The following is a 9,619-nucleotide window of genomic DNA, read 5'->3' as shown; positions in this document are numbered from 1 at the left end:
GTTAGTACTCCAAGGACAAATATGAAAAAAAAAATGGCAATAGTATGTTTCCTGTAGCCAGCATCACCATGCTTATCTTTAACTCTACTTCATTCACTCATCCCAGTGCCTTCATCCTGATGGGCATACCTGGTTTAGAAGATTTTCACTTTTGGATATCCATCCCTTTCTGTTCAATGTATGTTATTGCCCTCATGGGAAACTTACTCATCCTTTTCATCATCAAAACTGAGACTATTCTCCATGAACCAATGTTCTATTTTCTTTCCATGTTGGCCATCACAGACCTCATCTTGTCAACCTCTACCCTTCCCAAGATGTTGGGTGTCTTCTGGTTTAATTACCACGAGATCAACTTTCATGCCTGCCTCACTCAGATGTTTTTCATCCATGCTTTCTCTGGGGTTGAGTCAGGGCTTCTCGTGGCCATGGCACTGGACAGATATGTGGCAATCTGCAATCCTCTGAGACATTCATCCATTCTAACAAACTCTGCTGTGGTTCAAGTTGGCATGGTGGCACTTCTACGTGGGTTAGTGCTAATGACACCTCATCCCTTACTGGTAAGAAGGTGGCCATATTGTCGAACCAATATTGTCCCACACACATACTGTGAGCATATGGCTGTGGTGAAATTGGCTTGTGCAGACATTTCCATCAATAGTCTTTATAGTTTGGCAGTTATTATTTTAATTGTTGGGACTGATGTGACATGCATCTTTCTATCCTATGTACAGATACTCCAAACTGTATTCAGTCTCCCTTCTAAAGATGCCAGGTTGAAGACACTCAGCACTTGTGGGTCCCATGTTTGTGTCATCCTCACCTTCTATGTCCCTGCTCTTTTCTCTTTTCTCACTCACCGTTTTAGTAAGCATATACCACTCCATGCCCACATTTTTCTTGCCAACATGTACTTGTTGGTACCTCCTATGGTGAACCCAATCATCTATGGTGTGAAGACCAAACAGATCAGAGAATGTGTTGTGCAATTATTCCTGACTAAAATCAGCTGAAAATTCTGGGTCTTTCTTTTTTATTTATTCCTATCATGTAATTCTTTGATACAAATTTCTTAGATTCTAGCATCAGCAAGACCAGGAATCACAATCTCAATGATTTCGTTTATTACATTGTAAGTGGAAGGTGTATACAATTTATCTAACCTACTTTAGTCACTGTACTATAGATACAAAGGTACCTATGCCACAAGTTAATGATTATAAAGTGTTGAACACTGTTTCTAGCATATGTAAGCACCTACTAATGGTAAGATTATTTCAGTATCATTCCTTCACTATGCTTGTGTTCACTTAGTGTCTTTATGAAATGTGTTTATTTATTAGTTTATAGTATAAAATTAACCAAGTAAGAACATCTTTTCCAGAATGGCCTTTTTTTTTTTTATTTTTTTTGAGGGATGGGAAAATTTTGAAGTAGATAATCCAAATGACAATCCAACAATTACAGCTTGGTTAATTTGTACTCTCATCATAACCATAATGGAAAGCTGGTGGCAAGTGGGAAGAAGTAAAAGGAATGGCATAATATGTGGCTTTCACCTTGCAACTAATGAGGAGGGTGCTGAGTAGGGACTTCCTTGAGCATGAATATGAACACTGAGTAACTTTCAAACTTGTGGAAAATTCCAAAGTATCAGAAACTGTTATTTGTGAAATTTGTAAGAAAATAAAGTAAAATGATAACATTATACTTACATTTATTCATCCATGCATAAATATTTAGTAGGCATCTATTATGTAGCAGATACTTATCTGGGCATAAAAAGATATGTCGGTAAACAAAACCAGCATATTTACTTCCATCAGCGTAGTTAAGAATCAATAAAGAGAGGTGGTAAGTAAAAGTAATCTACTTTTATTATTTCATAGCCTTTTCTAGTAGTATTTAATGCCACATGTTTTACTCTAATCAACATTTAATTGCTGATTTGTCTCCACTTGTTCTATTGGATACTAAAAAAGGAAAATTGTGAATCCTCTAAATATAACAGTGAATTTGGCTCTACATCCTTTCAATTCTATTAGTTTTTCTTCATGTAATTTGAAGCTTTACAATTAAATGCATATACATTTAATATGGTTATGCCTTATTTTCTTAGATAATTGACTCATCATTATATGATGTCTACCTTTATTTTTGACAATATTATTCTGAATTATATGTTGCTAATATTAATATGGCAATTTTAGCTTTGTATAAATTATTTACACACTATAAATTTTATATCTTCTTTATCAATATTTTTATTTAAAGTGAGTATTGTAGACAACATACAGTTGGATTTTGATCTTTTATAAAATTTCACTATCTCTAATTAGTGTGTTCAGATTATTTCCATTTGATGTAATTAATGATATGATTGATTTATGTTCATTTCCAGGTTTGTTTTCTGTAAATCTTATTTGTTTGTTGTTGTTTTCCATTTGCTTTATTTTTCCCTTTATGGTTTACTTTTTTATTGCTAATTATTTGTTTATTTACTTGAAGGCAAATATTGCAGGATCTCACTTATATGTGGAATCTAAAAAGGTTGATCTCATAAATATCAAGTCGAATAATGTTTACTGGGGGACAGGGTGGTTGTGGGGAGATGTTGGGGCAATGTTGATAAAAGGATACAAAATTACAGTCAGATAGGAAGGATAAGTTCAAGAGATCTATTGTGCACCATGGTGACTTTAGATAATGATGATATATTGCATTCTTGAAAATGCTAAAAGAGTAAATGATCTCACCACAGAAAAAGATATTAACTCCAAGTAAAATATTAATGCCAAGTAAATTGAGAAAGGTTAGGTGTTTATATAGGGCTACATGAAATATATTTGATATATTAAAATATATCAAAGTAAAGTAAAATTGTATGTATTTCTCATGCTCAGTATGGTGTTTTAAAATATACATACATTGTGGTATGACAAAAATCTAGCTAATTAACATATGTAGTACCTACTTTGGGGTTTTAATAATGTTAGCATTCAGTTACATCCATTATATTTTGGTTATATCTTTACACAGTATTTATTTATATGTATTTTTAGGAACTGATCTAGAACATGGTTTCTCAACTTTGCTGCTGTTGTGATTTTGCACCAGATAAAACTTGAATGCAGGGGTTATCCTGTGCCCTGCAGGCTGTTTAGCAGCCTTTCCATCCTATCCCTGTTAGATGCCAGCAACAAGCAAAAGTGTCTCTGAAAATCACATTTCCTCTTGGGGACTAAATTGCCCATGACATGAAACCACTGATCTAGAGATTATAATATAATCTGAATCCTTTCCAATATATATCAATACAATGTATCTTTCATATATATTTTTTCAATATGTTTTCTAGTATCTTTCCAAGAGCCAAAATACCTTTCCTATACATGCGCATATATATATATATATATATATATATGTAAAATCGATTTCTAATATATCAAATATATTCCATGTAGCCCTATATAATCACCTAAACTTTCACAATTTACTTGGAGTTAGTATTTTACCACTTCAAATGAAATGCTAATTATAAGGTCCTTTGCTCGGTTCTTCACAATTGTTATATGCACACATCTGCATGCATAAAACCCCACAAGGCACTGTTATATTCGCCTTAAATATTACTTATGTTTTAAATCATTGTAGAAAATTGGTCTTTTATATTTAACCATATAATTCCTTTTTCCATTTACATTATCTCTCTTTAGTAGAGCTTCTCTTTTAGCATTTCATATTGAGCAAGTTTAGTAGTAAGGGATTCTCTTAGATTTTACTCATGTAACAATGTCATTTTTTAAATCTGTATTCCTAAAATATATTCTCTCTCTCTCTCTCTACATGTATATATTATGTATCTATATAACATATATGTTATATAGATTACATATCTATAGGTTATATAGATATGTAATCAATTGTCAGCACCTTAAAATACTGTTCTGCAGTTTTCTGGCCTTTTTTTCTTCCTTATATAAAATTGCAGACATTCCAATTATTATTTTCTTACATATAACATACAATTTTGACTCTTTGAGAAATTGTATTTATCTTTGGTTTTCAAAAATTTGAACATTTATTTTGGCTATGTTTTTCTATACATTCACCTGTTTGGAAATCACTAAGCTTTAAACAATTTGCATAATTGTGTTCTATTTACCGTTTGCTCTGTCATCTTCATTCTTCTTTTGAGCCCATCCAGTGAATTTCAGATGTTGTGACTTTTGGTAAAAAAAAAAAAGTTATGGCATTGTTTTCTTTTACAGTTTCTATCCCTCTGCTGAGGACTTAAATCTCTCACACATTCCAAGGGTATCTAGTGTTCATTTATCATAAATAATGAAGATAGTTGCATTACATCTTTGTATGACATTTTCAACATGTGAATAATATAAGCTTTGGGATTCTTTATCATATTTTTCCTTGATAGTCAAAATTTTCTCTTTTGTCATAGGGTGAATACTTTTAAATTTTTATATTGGACATTTTCAGTATTGATCTGACTAAAATTCTTTGTAGAATGTTGATGTTGATTTTGCTTCTTTTTTTGAGTTGTGGACATTTTATTTTACAGTTAAGGGCAAAAGATGAGTATGTGAAAGACTATAATCTACTATAATTTTATTTCAAGCGAACATCACATGTTCTCATTTATAACTGGGTGTTGAACAATAAGAACACGTGAACACAGGGAGGGGAAAATCATATACTGGGGCCTGTCGGCAGGTGGAGGGACTAGGGGAGGGTTAGAAGGGGTTGGGGGAATTGGTGGGGGATAGCATTAGAACTTAAAGTATAATTTTAAAATAAATAAATAAGTAATAAATTTTAAAAAATCTTAGCTATAACCAAACACCACACATTCTCACTCATAAGTGGGCATTGAACAATGGAAACACATGAACACAGGGAGAGGAAAATCACACCCAGGGGCTTGTCAGGGGCTGGGGGGCTATGGGAAGGAAAGCAGAGGGTGGGGGGATTGGAGAAGGCTAATACCTAATGTAGATGATGAGGAGATGGATGCAACAAACCACCATGGCACGTGTATACCTATGTAACAAACCTGCACATTCTGCACATGTATCCCAGAACTTAAAGTATAATTTTAAAAAAGGGGGAAAAAATTTATCTCTATGAAAACCTGTACATTTTCTCACTTTTGGTTTATTTTAAACAACTTCATTGAAGTACGATATATAAAGAGCTAAACAGAGTTGTACATATTAAATATGTACAACTCAGTGAGTCTGGGGATAAGTATATAACTGAAATTGATTACCTCTATCAAGGCCATAAAAATAGCCATCACTTCCAAAGTTCCTTTCTGCCCTCAATTATTTTTTTCCTCTTTTTGGTTTTCCTATTTTTTGTGGTAAGAGCACACCATAAGATCTACTGTCTTAGAAAATGTAAGTGTATAAACTTAATTACAGCACAGTATTGTTGGTTATAGGCACTATGCTATATAGATCTCTAGATGTTATTCATATTTTATAATTGAAACTCTGTATTCTTTAACCAACACCTTCCAAACCCCCCCCCCCCGCCACTAGCAACAACCATTCTACTCTCTGCATTCATTATTTTGACTATATTAGATTCCGCATATGACTGAGATCATATGGTCTTCGTTTTTCTGTGTATTTTATCTAATGTATTCTACTTAGCATTATGCTCTCCAGGTTCATCCATATTGTTGTAAATAATAGCATTTCCTTCTTTTTAAAGGAACAATGCTGCAATGGACATACGAGAGCATACATCCCTTCCAAATCTTGATTTCTGTTTATTTAGATAAATATTCAGAAATGAGATCACTAGGCCATATGTTCTGTTATTTTTTAAGTCTCTTGAGGAACCTCCACACTGTGTTGCATAATAGCTATACCAATTCACATTCCCACCAACAATATATAATGGTTCCATGTTCTCCATATACTTGCCAACATTTATCTTTTTCATTTTAATAATAGACATGGAATATCTCATGGTGGTTTTGATTTGCATTTTCCTGGTAATTAGTGATATTAAAACCCTTTTTATGTAGTTTTTGGGCATTTTTATGTCTACTTTGTGAGGAAATGCTTATTTAGTTATTTGCTCAATTTTTATGGATACAAAATATTTATGTATTAATGGATAGTGTTTCTATAACCCCATAATTGGCTAGCTTAGAAAGGAATCAAGAAAGCAATTCTATTTACAATAGCTACAGAAAAGAAATACCTAGAAGTAAATTTAAGCAAGGAGATTAAACAGCTCTACAGGGAAAACTTTGTCCATTTTAGTTGGGGTATTTGAGGTATTTTTTTTTTTCTTTTTACTATTGAGTTGTATGGATCTCTATGTAGTTTGAATATTGACTTTGTTTTATTTTACCAGGAAATTGATTTGGTTAGATTCAGAGCACAGGTTCTATCTCTCATTCTCTGATGGTTCTAGTGAATGCTTTGAGTCTTCCACAAGTTTATGTCACTCAATTAAAAATTTGGAGATGTTTTAGATTATAGTTAAGTTCTCAATATCTTGCTATGTTTTGTTGGGTTTGTCTCATGCATGTGCAGCTCGAGTAAGCTTGTGGTTTGTGCAAGTTCATGCACAGAATCAAAGGCTTCCCATAGTCTCTAGTTAGCAGGGGCCACCTCTCACATTTTCATGACCAGAAAAACAAGGTTTCCGTCTGAATGCTTTTAAGCTGCATCTATCACCATGGCATCTGCAGTCTCTCATCTGAATGCTGCCACTGGGGACTAGCTAATAAGGAGGGAAAATAGGAAGGAAGGAAAAGGAAGGAAGGGAGGGAGGGAGAGTGGGAGGAGGGGAGGGAGGGACGGAGGGAGGGAGGAATTAAGGATTTATACACATTCTCTAGATTAATTCCCTGTTTTACTTTTTTCTTTCTCTTCTTCTTCCTTTCTTAATTTGTTTTTCATTTTTCCTTTTGCATGTGTGTTTTTTTTTAGTAAACTAGCCATTAAGAGAAAACATCTCTGAATGTTTTAGGTACTTGTGTTGATTGTGACTGTAGCATAATATGTAATACATGCTCATTTAATTATTCCACAATATTGCATGTTTTCTCAACATTTTACAATTGGAATTTGTAAACTGTATATGATACATATGATTACATAGATGTAATTATATGAGAATTTCTGGAAGTTTATTATTTTTGTAAGTGTGTCCATACTTATCTTTTGACATTTGTATCTTTAGAAAAGATATTTGTCCCTGAGTATACTCTTTATAATTATGTATTGTATGAATAAGTTATAATTAACCATGAAAAAACTTTAAGAATTTAAATCACTTTATGCATTGCATATTATGTTGACTACTAAAAATGTATCCTACCAAAGATGATTAGTATAAAACAGTAATTTAACCTCCTTATCGGGGCAAGTTTAGAAATTGTCGTACAACCTAATTCTGATCAATCAGACATGAAAAGGAGATGTCTATATTTTTGTTGATAGAGGTGCTTTAACTTCTGAAAGGCTGAAGACAAGGTAAATCCTTAATTACATTGTGGGCTGCTAAAACAACCAATACTCAATCCTGCCCTGCACTGGGCTTACTATTATATGAAATAATACATTTTATTACAGTTAAAGTAAACTTACACAATATTTTTAAAAATTGCAACCCAAGGCATCCTAACCAAGAGAATAATTATAAGCATTTTTAAGATAATTATTCTACATTAAAAACACCAAAAATACTCTACAAATTTACATTTCATTTTGCATGAATAAATTAAGTGAATATGTGCCCCCACTCCCTCAATCACTGCTTTTAGAATTAAGTCCTTTACTTCTCAATGCATTTCTCTATAGCCTGTTTGTGTATAAATTTTTTTTTGCTAGTTGTAACTTACACCAATTGATACATTTAATACCAACTTTCTTGTAGTATACTATGACTATTTTATTAACACATTAGTTTTTATTTTGAATTAGATTAATTCATTAACCTGACATTTACTGAGTAGATACGTGAGGTACATTGTGAGTCACTGAATGAATAAATAAATAACAAGTTTCCTACCATCTATGGGAGAGAGGATGATAGGTAACTATTGAAAGTTGTTGTTATATTAAGCTTTATGTATATTTGGATTGTAGAGGAGTTTATCAACGTTTATCAAGTCATCAAATTTGCATATCTCCACAGAATAAGGATCAAGAAGGGTGTTAAATTGGGAGAAATATTTGGCATGGATAATGTAGTCAATTTCAAAATATCATATGCCAGTTACTATCAATTGTATTTAGATAATAGCAGCAGAGACAGAAAGGAAAATATCTAAGAGAATAAAATTGTGTGAAAAGATGACTAAAAGTGGCTGATGAAAAAAGGACTTTACAAATAGAGTCATCACCTAAAAACAAGAAAAGAGGAACAGAAAGTTTAGAAGAGGAACATAGAATTGAAGTTATAAGAATGTGAGCTGAGATTACCAAATATTGTGAAGACAGCTTTCCTCAACTTATAGATGGAGGAAGATAAGAATAAATTATGTAAATAGTTACTTCCAAATGTATATTTCTGTTTTTAAAGACTAAGAGGTTATGTTAAGAACATATATATGAAATATACAAGTGTAATTTATGACGGACTTGGGGAAAATTGGCATTTTTTTCAATTTCTTTTGAATAAGAATTTCAAGGAAATCAAATTTTCACAAAATCTTAAATTAATTTCATGTTTGTCACGTGTGTGTGTATCTATAATGACTATATAAACATATATGTATATATTTAACACTAGTGGTCCTTTAGTCAGGTTCCACCTTCAGGGAATATTATATGAAGGTGATATAAAAATAAAATGTTATGAAAAAAACATCGCTAATTGTGACAATGTTGTTAAGCATCAGGATTAAAAAATAAAACACTAAAACACTGTAATGCAAGTAATAACATGACTCTAGTAATGGCTAACAATTGTTTTGTATTTGTTATAAATAACATACAGAGAACTATTCTGATTATTTTAGAAACAGTATATAATTAAGTCCAGGCTTAACCTATGAAATAGGTCATATTTATAATATAAAGAAATTAGGAACATTGAACATTAAACATTTATTAAAGACAACATATATTAAACATACATTAAAGACAGAACTAGAAATGAACTCTATTTTTCTTTAATATTTAAATTATATGAGTAAAGACAAAAAAAGAGAAAATAACTGCAGGATTAATCTAAAAATCAATTCAAAAACAAAACTATGGAGGGAAAAACAAGTGATCTCTCTAGGCTATAAGTGGTTCCTTAATTAGTTTTAAATCACAGTTTAGTCCATGAAAAGCTAAATATATTTTTAGCAAATCTTACAAAAATTTATAATAAATCATTTGTGGTTCCATTTACTTTTTCACTTACTTTTCACAGCCAAAATCAGTATTAAGTCCATAGAGCCAATTTTGGATGTTAATAATCTTCATGATAAAATTATAATATAGTCTTTATTATGGAATAAAAATGATATTTCTAAATATAAAAAAAGTAAAAACAAAATGGAAAAATAGGATGGCATGCAGGGTGAAAAGAGATAAACAGATAGAGATAGACCTGGGGATAAAGAAGTGAAAAACATGAG

The sequence above is a fragment of the Callithrix jacchus genome, chromosome 10, assembly GCF_049354715.1.
Source record: "Callithrix jacchus isolate 240 chromosome 10, calJac240_pri, whole genome shotgun sequence".
NCBI lineage: Eukaryota > Metazoa > Chordata > Mammalia > Primates > Cebidae > Callithrix > Callithrix jacchus.
This window is presented reverse-complemented; position numbering follows the sequence as displayed.